Here is a 14,075-nt window from a genome sequence, read left to right on the forward strand (position 1 = left end):
TGCTCTTTGGCCTGTAAAGAATAGGTCTTTGCAAAACTGAGGTGAAATGCACATACTGGAGTTGTTTTCATATTTAAGTTTTCAAAATAATTATTGTTTGGGGTCAGTTAATTTATATTTAAAATTATTTTTGAAGACAAACTGCTCTGCAATGCATCACCATTTTTATAATGGGTAACAATATTAATCTAGTTTGAAGTTTACCCCAAATTAACACTTGTTGGTCCCTGCTCTTTTCCACACCCTCTTGTTTTCATTCAGTTGGATGGATTAACACATTTTATAAGACATATTTTGTATAGAGGTGAGGGGGTTGCTTGTAGGATAGTGCAGGGAGTTAATCTCTTACAGTATAATCCAAGAATATGTCCTCTGCATTATGGGTTATGCAAGTTTAACACCACAACCGGCACATTTCATGTTTGCACCCCGTGTTAAATATGGCAGTTTAGTTTATTTATAGAGCGCTTCAATCCCTTAGGCATCTGGGCGCTTGGCTTCCAAGTTGCATAATTACATTTTACAAAGTTACATATATACAATTGAATTGACAGGATAATAGCAAGTTACATATAAACAGTAAATTTAACATGAGCATAGAAGTGAGGTAGTAAGAATGCCAAGGAGCGCCTGAAACCACAATTTCAAATTTGCAGTATTTGGGTTGAGTGAAAGTATATGCATATAATATTTTTTATAGTTACAATATCAGCAGAAAACTCTACACGATAGGCAATGTTATGTGGATGGGCTACGTTCTTGCTCATGTAGCCAAAGCTTGACATTTTTCCTGAAAACGTGGTAAGAGGGTTCTGATCTTATTGTTATGGGGAGCGCATTCCAACTTTTCGCTGCTAGGACAAAGAAGCTAGTCCCTCCTGCTGTTTGTAAATTGAACCGTGGGATCTTAGTGCAGTGAGTCTGAGCAGTTCTGATTGGGCGGGCTGGTATGTTACGTGTGAAGCTGTTGGACAGGTATTGGGGTGCCAAGTTGGCGAGACACTTGTGAATAAGACAAGATTTTGAGTGTGATTCTTTGCTTGACGGCAAGAAACTTCAGGTTACAACTGGTTTCAGAGATATGTTGTGATCTCGGGATATTCAGAGCTGAGCTGATGGCGTTATTTTGTATGACTTGCATCTTAATTAGGTTCCGTTGAGTGGTGCCTAGATAAACGTGCATTACAATAGTCCAGTTTGAAGAGGACTACGGTTCTAGCTATAGTGATGCAATTAGCTGGTGTTATGAATGGTCTTCAAGCAGTGATAAGTTTGCAGGTATAGGCCGAGGAGGATGCAATAGCATTGGTTTGTCTTGTTAATGATAGAGCCGAATCAAAGTCAATGCTGAAGCTTTTTACATCTTTGGAGATTTTGATTGTTTCAGTCAATGTTGAAGAATTGTTCATCTAATTTGTACAGGTGACCCAAGAAGGAGCAGCTCTGTCTTATCGTCATTAAGACAGAGTCCATGCTTAGCCATCCAAGCTTGTATAATGAGGTAGATGGTGTTAAGTGTGTTACTGTCTGTGGCATAGTCACCGGTGATGGGGATGAGTATTTGAGTGTCATCAGCGTAATTAGTATAGGTGACACCCAAATAGTCAAGGTCATCAAACAGTGGCTTGGTAAACCTTGTATAGTGTTGGTGAAATGCAGGACCCTTGAGGAACACTGCATGTGACTTGTGTTGGTTCTGCGGAAGCTGATGGTGCAAAGACCCTCAAATCTATAATCGAGGATCCAGGCGTTGGCTTCATCTGGAAATGCGCAGCTGATGTTAGATGGTTAAAAAGGATTTTATGGTTCACAAGGTGAAACGCAGCCGACAGGTCAAGTAGGCGGTAACTGAAGGGACTGCTCGGTTAAGTGGGAGGACTTTAAGAGCTAATAACTTTGGAAACAAAAGGTGGCGTCCTGCCACGTACATTTAACTCTTTACATAAACATTCTCTGTAAAGGCTTTCTATTTTTCATGCTTTGTATTGCTATAGAAAAATCTGTTTTAGCTAGCTTTCAATCAAAGTAGAAGAGCGAAAACAATATGAGTGCACATTGCAGTTAACACTAGCTAAATAATAAACGGCTGATATATCCCAACACTTTGCTTTTTTTAGATTAAGAAAGTTTTTTGGGGGAAATCAAAAAGTTCTGCATTTTTGTTGTGTTCATACTTTGTAAATTATAAAGAGACAGAACCAAGTAAACAAACGGGTATAAAAATATACAAACATTCAAATCAGTATCTGGACAGTGCAAACAGTTTCAGTGAGCCTTTTTTACAAATATGTTTTTTGCAATCAGTACAATAAAAGGCAAAACAGTGCTAAGTAAAGGGACAATCATATTCAAAGGTTTCATTAATATGTCCGTCATTGATGTTTTTAAAGGGCACTAGGTGGTCAAATTTGTTTTTTGACAAGCAGAGGGCTGACCTAGTCATCGGTCTACGTTTAGATGTAGATCAACTAAAAAAGGATGTGACAGAGGTTTTTACACTCAAGGTGTTCCTTCCCTTGACGTTTCGGCAGGATGGAAACAGCCTTCATAATAGGCCTAGACCGGGTCTCCCTAGGAGGGTGAACAAAATAAAAGGGAACTCAATTAGTGTCGAGCTCTCCTTTGCTGGGGCCTAAGGGCTCAAATACACGCATGAACAGATATGGATAAAAAGCCGTTTTCTGGGAGATGTGGAATTAGAGCAATTCCCATCCCACAGAGGCTTGTACTGTGGTGCGTCTTCCTAAAATGGGGAAGCTTGGGAGCTTGTATCCTTATTGTTAGGAAGGCTCCTAATTTGACACAAATCATGTGGTACTCTGGAACAGATGACGGATAGGCAGGGGATAGAATCATTTGCCTGGGTTGTTGATATAACACACTTTTTAATGGAACCGACTCAAGAGAGTAAGTACCTGTGCAGCCTCTGTAAAGGAAGTAGTGCGGGCCATGCAGCTGGTACAGGTGAGGTCTGCAGGGCTGTAGCCTGATGGCTGTATCCTATGCAGGGAGAAGGGTAAGGAGAATTAAGGGAACTTAAAGCCCCAGATATGGGAAACTCATCAGAGTACTGCTGTATAGAGTGTTTAAGGTACCTTCCTTTTAATGTTGTTAATCAGCTGGACTTATTTGTAATCCATAGAAGTTAGTGAGGTATGGGTATTCCAGGCAGTCCTGGTGGAGCGGAGGGAGTTATCTCTCTGGACGTGCCGAACCCTATGGTATGTTGGAAAAGTAAAAGGAAAGAAGGTTGAGCTCGGGTGACTGGGAGCTGGCTTGGAGAGCTACAGTGTCTCCGTTTTGAAGTAGGTGGGGTCACGACCTGCCTAGAGGTCTGAGTTAATGAAGGGAGCTGGGTGCTTACCTAGTATCCGGACCCGAAGTGGAGTGGTCCGCGCCACATTGTAGCCAGCGGTCTGCACGGGGAAAGCACAGTTTCCTAGGCACTGTGTGTTTAGTGAGCTGTGCAGAGGCAATAAACTGCGCGCGGGAAAAGTGTCTCGGCGCAGAGTGCATGCGCATATGGGGCGGTTTGCCGTTGTCAACGGCAACCAGGGGAGTGTCCCCCGATTGCCGAGCGGACTTCAGGCAGAGGAGCTTATGCCTGATCCAATGTGTATAGCCGTCCAAGGTAGGCACGCATGTTGGTGCTGGGCCCCCACGCGCATTTCCCAATTATAAAATTGTGAAAGCCCATATAGTAACGCTGGGCAGCGCAATCGGTGGGCTCTATGGTTGGGATAATGTTGCTGCTCATGTCGCGTGCCAAATATAGGAATTAAAATGGCCAGCTTCCTCGGTGTGGGCAAGTTGGTTGTCAAAATGTTAATAGAGCATGCTAGACATGGGGGTAAATGACGGAAGGCTCTGGGAAGTAGTACAGGGAGCATAATGGTGCTGTGTTGCTGTCTGAAAATGCGCACACCTGATGCTAGATGCCATTTAAATACAATGAACAGAGAAAAACCAACAAAAATTCCAAACCCTGTTACCACTGGATCTAGAGGCTCATATAAATCTGATTGTCGTGCCCTCATGACTAGAATAGCAGTCTAGGGAAAGGTAATAAGGAGGGGTAAGGGCCGAGATAGCGTAAGAACTGAGGGGCCGTCCATCTCTAAAAGAGGGGTTACGCATGTCAACTCATGAATAGTGTCGGTATAGCTTCATTCAGCCCTTCAGCCCTTCATCACTTCATCAATGGAAGTTATTTTTCAAAGCCAATTCAAGAAGCTCCGCTATGAAGTTAATAGGGACTGTATTCTGCGTCATATGATGAGTGAGATGGTGGCGGATACATTCTATTGCTAAATTTTGAGGAATACTTGTGTACAGGCCAATAATATCCATTGTGACCAATAGTTATTTCTCTCCATCCGAAGAACTACTGGTCACAATGGATATTACAAGCCTGTACACAAGTATTCCTCAAAATTTAGCAATAGAATGTATCCGCAGAAAAGAGTCCATATTAACTTCATAGTGGAGCTTCTTGAATTGGCTTTGACAAATAAATTCTTTTCCTTTTGAAGTGTTGTACCTGCAAATCAGTGGAACTGCGATGGGGGCAGCCTTTTCCCCATGAATGGCTGTCATCTTTATGTCCGAGTATGAGAAGCAATACATCCTCAATACCAACAATCCTTTTAGAGACAAGATCTCCCATTTGTTTTGATATATAGATGACATCATTATCTGGCAAGACAATGACGCCACTTTGGCCAGCTTTCTAGACTGGGTTAATGAACAAAATCTTGAAATCAAATTTAAAAGCAATCAAAAAATGAATTTCCTAGACCTTGAAATTGGCATAAGGGAGAACAAACTAACATGCTCATTGTATAAGAAAGAAACGGACAGGAACACACTCCTATGCTATAGGAGTAACCATCCTAAAAACCTAAGGGATAACTTACCCTTTGGACAGTTCCTGCGACTTAGAAGGAATTGTACAGAACTAGATCAGTTCAAAAAGCATGCCAATGAACTCCAAATAAAACTACAAACTAGAGGCTACCCAAGGAAATTGGTCAAAAATACCAAAAAAAATACACTCCACGAGAGTCCTTACTCACACCCAGAATACAGAATATGGAAAAAGAACTAATAATGACGTGTCACCACTTTCGGACCCACTACCACAAAAGTTAGTCACCGATGAAAAAATTCTGTCTCCTTGCCAGACTCAATAAAAAAATCACAAAGGACCGAAATGTGGAGCATGAGAGCTTGTGGGCCACCACCCGTGTGGGACCTTCAATGTATGCTGATTGACCTGGAAAACAACGTCCTTCATGATTGAAGATAAATAATGGAAAAGCAAACCCTTCTCAAACTGCAAAACCACGAATGTAGGCTACATAATTGAATGCCCAAGCAGGCTTAGATATGTAAGGCAAGCCAAACGAAAAGACAGGTGAAACGGATCTGGGAGCACAGATCGAGGATCCGTTGCAGAGTACATTGAGCCCCACTGGTCTTGCATTATCTTGAACATCAGCATAATGCAGACAGTATGCACTGGTGGGTTGCAGACATAGTTCTGAACACCATGAATGCCACCAACGCATTAAATCATAAAGAATCCTGGTGGATTATTAAATAGAAATCAACCACCAGAGGGCTGAATGAATCTATAACAACACTATGCATGAGTTGACATGTGTAACCACTCTTTTAGAGACGTAGGGCCCCTCACTTCTTACACTATCTAGGCCCCCCCTTACCTATTCCCATCACCTAGACTGCTCCACCCAACACTAGTCTAGTCATGAGGGCACGACAATCAGATTTATGAGCCTCTAGATACAGTGGCAACGGGGTTTGGAATGTATGTTGGTGTTTCTCTGTTCATTTCATTTTAATGGCATCTAGCATCAGGTGTGTGCCTTTTCAGACAGCAACACAGCACCATTCTGCCCCCTGTACTACTTCTCAGAGCCTTCCATCATTTACCCCATGTCTAGCAAGCTCTATTAACATTTTGACTACCAATGCACCAACTTGCCCACACTCAGGCAGCCGGCCATTTTAATTCCTAGATTTGGCACAAAACATGAGCAGCAATGTTATTCCAACCATAGAGCACACTGATTGTGCTGCCCTGCGTTACTATATGGGCTTTTACAATTTTATAATTTGGAGTGCGTATGGGGGGCCGGCACCAACGTGCGTGCCTACCTTGGACAGCAAGACGCATCGAATCAGGCATAAGCTCCTCTGCCTGGTGTCCGCTCGGCAACCAGGGGACACTCTCCTGGTTGCCGTTGACAATGGCAAACAGCCCCGTATGCACATGCGCTCTTCGCCACAACACTTTTCCCACACCCACGTGCAGTTTATTGCCCCTGCACAGCTCACTAAACACAGGGTGCCTAGGAAGCTGTGCTTTCCCCGTGCAGACAGCTGGCTACAACGTGGTGCGGACCACTCCACTTAGGGTTCGGATACTAGGTAAGCACCCAGCTCCCTTAATGAGCTCGGACCTCTAGGCGGGTTCTGACCCACCTACTTCAAAACAGACTCTGTGTAGCTCTCCAAGCCGGCTCCCAGTCACCTGAGCTCAACCTTCTTTCCTTTTACTTTTCCAACATCCCATCGGGTTTGGCGCATCCAGAGGGAGAACTCACTCCGCTCCACCAGGACTTCCTGGAATACCCATACCTCGCCAACTTCTGTGGATTACAAATAAGTCCACCTGATTAAGGTACCTTCCTTTTAATGTTAAACACTCTATATAGCAGTACTTTTTGATGTGTTTACCGTATTTGGGGCTTTAAGTTCCTTTAATTCTCTCTTCTCCCTACATAGGCTACAGCCTTCAAGCTCCAGCCCTGCAGACCTCACCTATACCTGCTGCATGGCCTGCACTACTTCCTATATCAACAACCCAGGCAACTGATTCTATCCCCTGCCTATCTGTTATCTGTTCCAGAGTACCACATATGTGTTAAATTAGGAGCCTTCCTAACAATACGGATACAAGCTCCCACACTTCCCAATCTTAGGAAGACGCAAAACAGTACAACTCATTCCAGATCAGTATCTGGTTTCCAAGCCTCTGCGGGATGGGAATTGCTCCAATTCCACGTCTCCCAGAATACTGCCTTTTATCTATATTTGTTCGTGTGTATTTGAGCCCTTAGGCCCCAGCAAAGAAGAGCTTGACACTAATTGAGTTCCCTTTTTATTTTTTTCCCCCTCCTAGGGAGACCTGGTCTAGGCCCATGTTGAAGGTTGTTTGACCATCCTGCCCAAATGTCAAGGGATGGAACACCTTGAGTGTGAAAACCTGTCGCATCCTTTTTTAGTTGATTTACATCGAGACTTAGACCGATGACTAGGTCACCCCTCCGCTTGTCAAACACCTTTGACCACCCAGTGCCCTTTAAAAACATCAATGAAGGACATATTAATGACAACCTTTGAATAGGATTGTCCCTGTACTAAGCACTGTTTTGCCTTTTATTGTACTGATTGCACAAGCCTTTTTTGTAAAAAAAAGGCTCACTGAAACTGTTTACACTGTCCAGCAATTGATTTGAATGTTTATTTTTGTACCTGTTTGTTCAGTTGGTTCTGTACTGAATGTCTCTTTTTATAATTTACGGAGTATGAACACAACAGAAATGCAGAACTTTTTTGATTTCCCCAAACAACTTTCTTAATCTAAAAAAGCAAAGTGTTGGGATATAGCTGCAGTTTAAACACTAGCTAAATAATAAAAAGCTATGTGCACTCAATATATTGTTTTCGCTCTTCTACTTTGATTGAAAGCTAGCTAAAAACAGATTTTTCTATAGCAATACAAAGCATGAAAAATAGAAAGCCTTCACAGAGGATGTTTAGGTCAAGTAGGAGGTGCAGGGCTAATTCTGTCTTTGAGGGCTTGAATTTGGGTCTAAAGGTCGATCAGCGCTGTTTCGGTCCCATATCTGGGTGTAAACGCTGATTGAGACCAAGAAGATTGTTGGATTCCAGGTAATGTTGAATCTGCAGATAAGCTGCTTAGTCCAGAATTATTTAACAGAAAGGATACTGTGGTGATGGGTCTTTAATTCAAGGGGTTATTGGGGTCGAGGGTTGGCTTTTTTAGTAGTTGGCTGCTGAGGTGATACTTTTCCAGAGAGCTTCTGAATTTCTTTTCAGTTTCCGTAGGGATCTAAGGTGGGGGGTGTACCATGAATGAAGGTGCGCCCGTGGTTTAGATTTGCTGAGTTTGAGTGGTGCTATCGTATTAACGGCATTGAGTAAGATACGGTTATAGAGGTCAACTAAGGCAGTGGGATCCGTGAGTAGTGGAGGGGTTGATAATTGGCTGGAGCAGGGGTAACAGCTTCTCCATTGTTATATTGCATTTGTTTCTGGTATTCATAGGTGGGGCCAGGATCCTTTGGTTAGGTTGGATACCTACTTTTATTGGTGAAGGAGATAAGGTGATGGTCTTCCCATGCACAGGGTGTATTGGACAGGATGTTTGTCAGTTATGGTCAGCTAACCAATCGAGGGTTCTGCCTTTTTGTTGTGTTGGTTCAGTTATTCGGTGTAAGAATCCTAATTCAGTGATGGTGTCGGCGATGACAGAAGCCTTTGGGTTCCTGAAAGCCCAAGTTAAGGTCACCCAGGAGGACTTGAGATTTAAGTTTGGTGTTAGTCGATAGGAGGAGCGAGATAACGGCGAAACCCCCTCCTTTTGACCGGTTGAAATCTCGGTCATGCCAGATGATGGAGTATTTTTCAGGGATAGCAAGGGCAAGAGAAGGTCCTGATGCAGCATGGAGCCACGCCTCTGTGATTGCTATAAAGTCGAGGTTATGTAATGTTATGTAATCAGCAATATTTAGTTCATGGGCTGACAATGATCTTGCATTTATGAGGGCACCTTTCATTACTGAAGGGGCATTGTCCAGTTTGCGTTTGGATTATGGGGGCAATGTTGGAGAGTAGGAGCACTGATTACCAAATCCTTGGAACAGTTGGCTGCCATGGTGATGCATTTGCGGGTGGGAGAAGTGTGCAACAATGTTAATCTAAAGTCTAGTCGAAGATTCCTGTAATTTAATGGGCATGGTGTTAGATAAGGATGTTAAAGTCTCTTGGCTTAACTTTAGGAAAGGTGTGATGCGACTAGACAAGCCTTTGGGAAGTGGCGCAGTTAGCAATGGTATTAGGGTCACCCGAGAATACGACTGTGGGAGTCCTTGTAGGGGTGTGAAGTGCAGGGAAAGGAAGCTCAGAGGTGTCATATCTTTAGCTGAGGTTTGTAGGCAAGGTGGTACAAAACCTTTGGGTGTGATGTCTTTAGGTGCTATTTGTAGGCACGATGGTAAGACTGTGGGTGGTATGGGCCGATAATGGTAAGCTTAATTCTATGGAAATGCAGATGCATGGCTTTCTGGGAATGGGGCTAAGGTCCATGGAGGGTAGCATGTGAGGCTAGTTCTAGTAATGGGTAAGGTAGATGGGTACGTGATCGTAAGGCAGATTATGGTGAGGGCTGCAACAGGGAATAGCATACGCATGGCTATTCACTTTATGTAATATACTAGGGCCAATAGTAAGAGGAGGCTGGTATTGGTAGCTAATTGCTAGGGTCGAGTTAGCATGATGACTAGAAAAGTATGATCGAACTATAGGAACTAGACACTTTAAGCTGGCATAGGCTGAAGAGCAATGCTAAAATAATTCCAATTGTAAGTGGCAGTGGAGCAGATCATGCAGTACACTTATGAACAAAGTGAAAGTGGAAAAATGATAAGGCATAATTGTCATGGCACAGATTAGAATGCAAATGGCAAAAACGTTTCAAGTAAAGTGGTGAAACGTTACAGGTACAAGGGAGTCGAACACTCATTAAGTTTGAAAAGCAAAATGCGATTGGCAGAGCGTTTTATGTATGAGAGATAAAGAGCGAATCACACAGTGCAATCATGTCCCATGAAGTGGAATTAGCAAGGAATTGGTCATTACAGCTACTATATACTAGGGAACAATACTAACATACTAGCAATACTAACGTACAGGCATGTGAGGCATAGTACAGGTCACGTTGTATAGGGCGTGAGTAGCAACTTACTGTAGGTAGTGAAGCTAACCTCATTAAGTTGATAGGTTAGGTGCAGTGCTGTAAATTAGATGAAATAGAGTGTAGTGAATTAGGCGTAGTGAGGGCTGTATGTCATATGACAAAGGTAAGGCAGGAAAGGTGGCCAGTGCAATCAATGCCGGGCGCAACGTTGTCAGCTGCAGATAAAATGACGTTAGGTACGAATCATAGACGTATTAGCAGGCTACATGGTAGTAGGCAAATACGCTTTAATGGTGAATGATTGAACTTGCTGGGAGAGCGAGTAAGTAAGCAACAATTATAATGCAAGGTGTAAGAACGCGGTGGCCACTGGCAAATAGTCAATTGTCAAGAGTGCAATGTCTGGGACTGCGTGGGTTTGCGGTAGGTTGGGGACAGATGGAATTGGAAGAATGGATTTTTGCTTAGCCTTCTATAAGATATTGTAGCTGATTTCAGAGTTTGCATGCAAAGTGTATGACCCCTTGGACTTGTTGCGGCCCGGACAGGCCCAAACAGGATCTGGCTTTAGGCTATAGGCCTTTGATGTGGGGCTGGCTTCCACCGCCTCAATGGACCTATGAGGGCTTGGGAGAGGTTGCTAGGCAACCAAATGTAAACAATCAGCAACCGGAGTTGCGGCGGCCATTTTAGGAGAAACCTGAAAAATGTTGCTGCTGCCTAGTTTCGCGTGGGGGTGCCACAGGGGTATGTATGGTGGTGGTGGTCACCTGTGCTGGATGGGGTTGCTAACATAAATGAAAAGCAAAGGAGAAGAAGAGGAATAGTGTTATGAAAGCTGGAGGGATGCTCTATAGATAAGCATCATACCAACCACTTTTACTCGCTAAAAACCAGCAAATACTACCAACAAAAAGTAAACCATGAACAGTTGCCCGACCGCTGCCGCCACCGAAACAGCTCCAACGGATGTGTAGAGATTCTGTGGTACCTGCATAGCACCACAAAGGAGCTCTTATTATTGTTACTTGCAGATCAGTCAGGCCTCATCCAGTGGACGGAAGAAGGCTTGTATGTAGGTACAGATAGGCCCAATGGATTATGCAAAAGAGGACACTACAGATCTATACTGTAAAACTTATATTTTTTTATAAGAGTACACAGTAACAAACTAGAATTTCAAATGGGTACACTAGGAACAGTATAGTTCAGGCCTCAAAATAAAGTCCTGCTTGTAGGATCTGTAATTAGAGTAGCTTAGTTAATCTATTTGACCGAAGAGAAATGTACTTAACATATTATCTACCTGGCATAATTTCCCTATATGAAAAAAACCCAGCGACACATGGAGCATTGCCTGCACCACTCGCTGAGATACCTTTTTAAAAATAAATCTCCTTTCCCTGGTCACTTTGGAAGCAAACTTCCTCTAGATTGTAGACCACACAAGATTCCATGTGTGAAGTACCAATAGGCAAGGCTAATATGAGGGCTATAATACTTTTGGATTACAGTTGGCTTTAGAGTTTGCAATTGCTTTTTATTTCGAGTTTGGCTTAGAATGAAATAGTTTGGATGTCAGTTAGGGTCAGGCTAAATGATCTATACACAACAGACCTTCTGAAGTTTCTCTGGATAAGACTAGATTATGAGTTAATGTTTGATAAACAAAAGGAACACTAAATGATGCAGGATGTTACCTGAAAGAAGATGGGTGGCTTCAAATGGACTTGTATAGGGAAATAAGTAACATTGCATGCAGTGCTTTTCAAGAGTCAAACCTTTCTACCCCACAATGGAGTGGTCTCTCTGGCCAAGTTTTCACTAATTTAATAGTGTGCAGTAGTGTGTGTGTGTGCGCGCGTAGAGGCGAAAACTGCCCATAGCCTACTTTGGCTCAATATGCATCCATTCAAAATGAGCAGGTCGATTTGTGATAAGATACTGTGCTCCAATGCAGCTGTGTCCTCACTGACCACTCGCTAATCTTTTTGTTGGCCAGCTGAATTGGTAATTCTAACAATCACTCATGGTCTCCCAGGTTCCACCTAGACTGCTGCTGGCAGCTTTGTCCAGCAAGCCTTTGCGGCCAAGCCTGGCCTCGCAGCTTGAGCCCCATTCTGTGCTATGACCTCTCCCGGCTCCTGACCTCTGCATTACGGTAACTGTTTTTGTGGACTATGTTCGTTTTTCATAATCCTTGCTATAGTCTCTTCCTCCACTGGAGAGAATGCCATATGACCTGTTTGGTTAAAACTTGCAAATATACTAAAATTCATAATAATTTTTCTAATTAATCAAATGACTGTTGTGCATACCTGAATGGCCAACATAAACCACTGTCAGCAACTTGAAATGTGGTCATGGGGGCTCTGATGTGTAGTATTCAGTTCTAGGTCATTTGGCTACATTTACTGTGCGAACTATGTAAGTCTCAGTTCTACTCAACAGCTGCCACCAAAATAATGAACCAATCGACAGAAGACCCAGAAGGGGACCCAGGAGAACAGAGTAATCGAGCCCAGGGTTTTATTCAGCTAAAGGGGGCAAGAGGGGGAAACTAGCCAGTAGAGAATGGTTTTGTGATCGGAGAAATGGTTGGAGGTGACACAGGATGGCCCAAGAATGAGCAGCAGTGAGTAGCTACCCACCACCAGTCTTCCGGTCCAGGGAAACTCCCCACCTCAATGTCCTTGGTCTAGGAATATTTCACGGGAAGGCAGTCACGGTAGTGGCCATGAAAACATCACACTAGAGCGTCCAGTCAGCTAGGAGGATGGCAGAAAAGCAGAGATGCACCCGAATCTTGATCACAGCAGCAGGAAGGTACAGAGATGCAGACACAAAGGATCCATGTCCCATCTAGTATAGCCAATCTAAAGATCCTCCGAGCATCCCATCTTAGCAGTAGGCCTCCAGGAGTTTATAAAGAGCAAGAATAGCTCAGGGTCTCCCACTCATTGGCTTTCCCACTCTTGCCAAGCTTACCCACTAATCACAACACAGGCAGGCCCACAAAGGTTTTGGTGGTCAGCCAATCGCGCTGATTCTAAACGTTCCACCAATGCAGGCACTTTTATTGGTACTGTGTGGGGCTGAAAACTAGGGTAACACTCTTTAACCCCCTCAAGAGGATGTAAGGCTGGGCTCAGTGAGCATACACGAGCACAAAATCTCTTTTGGATTCTCTGCGAACCTTGAGCTACAGCAACTGCACTCTGACACTATAGCCAACCTCATAATTTGTACTCGCAATTAGCCAGTTTCTAGTGATAATTGGCAAGTAGGAAATGGTGTGCTCTGTGCATGTAAAGTTGAGGGGTGGGGCAGAGTGACGTTTTATGCCTGGCTAGTAGCTTGCATCTTGAAATTTTGACTCGTGGATGTATTTTCAGAATTACATTGTCATCCGCCGCTGCGATTGGCGAATTCTTCCGCGTTACAGATGGCGGAACAGTGGTGGTGTTTTAGTCCTCTTTCTATGGTCGTCATTCTCGGCCGTTCTTGTGTGCAGTGCCTGAAGGGAGTTTAAATACTTCCTCTTTCCCAGCAGACTCTGCGTTGCAACCCGCTTCGGAAGTCTCTTCCGGGTTTATGCGCTCCAGAGGCTTGGCACTCCTTGTTTTAATGCAGCCTTTCCTCGCTCCTCTGTCCACCACTTCGCTCTTTCACAAAGTGTTTTTCTGGCGCTTTCCTTTGAGCGTTCTTCAGTGTTTCGTTGGGTCCGGGTCTTTATTTTCTCCGGACCTACCTTTCTCCTTCTTACCTGTTTCTCCCTCCCTTCTCTCCGCCTTCTGGCTGTACTTCCCGGATTTCTCTCTGCCCTCTCTTCCTTGCTTACTAGATTCGGCTCCCTCTTGCGGAGCTACTGGGCGGACTCACCTGTTTCCCGCTTGCCTTCCGGAGGTCCCTTCTGCCAGTGTTTCCTTCATTGCCTCCTTCAGAGGCGCTGCCGATCTTCAAGCCATCCTGCTCGTTCACTTCCTGCTCAGCCTTCACCGACACCAAAGAGAGGAAAAAGTGCTACGAAGGGTTTTTTTTCTTCCCG

At 43.9% G+C, this 14,075-nt stretch overlaps 1 protein-coding gene across 2 annotated transcripts in view; it reads left to right on the top strand.

Moving 5' to 3' along the window:
• Positions 1 to 14,075, top strand: part of ARK2N (arkadia (RNF111) N-terminal like PKA signaling regulator 2N) — a 430,001-nt gene that overhangs the window by 284,300 nt on the left and 131,626 nt on the right. The window lies entirely within an intron of this gene.

The sequence above is a fragment of the Ambystoma mexicanum genome, chromosome 6p (genome assembly GCF_040938575.1).
Source record: "Ambystoma mexicanum isolate Mex_15411 chromosome 6p, UKY_AmexF1_1, whole genome shotgun sequence".
NCBI lineage: Eukaryota > Metazoa > Chordata > Amphibia > Caudata > Ambystomatidae > Ambystoma > Ambystoma mexicanum.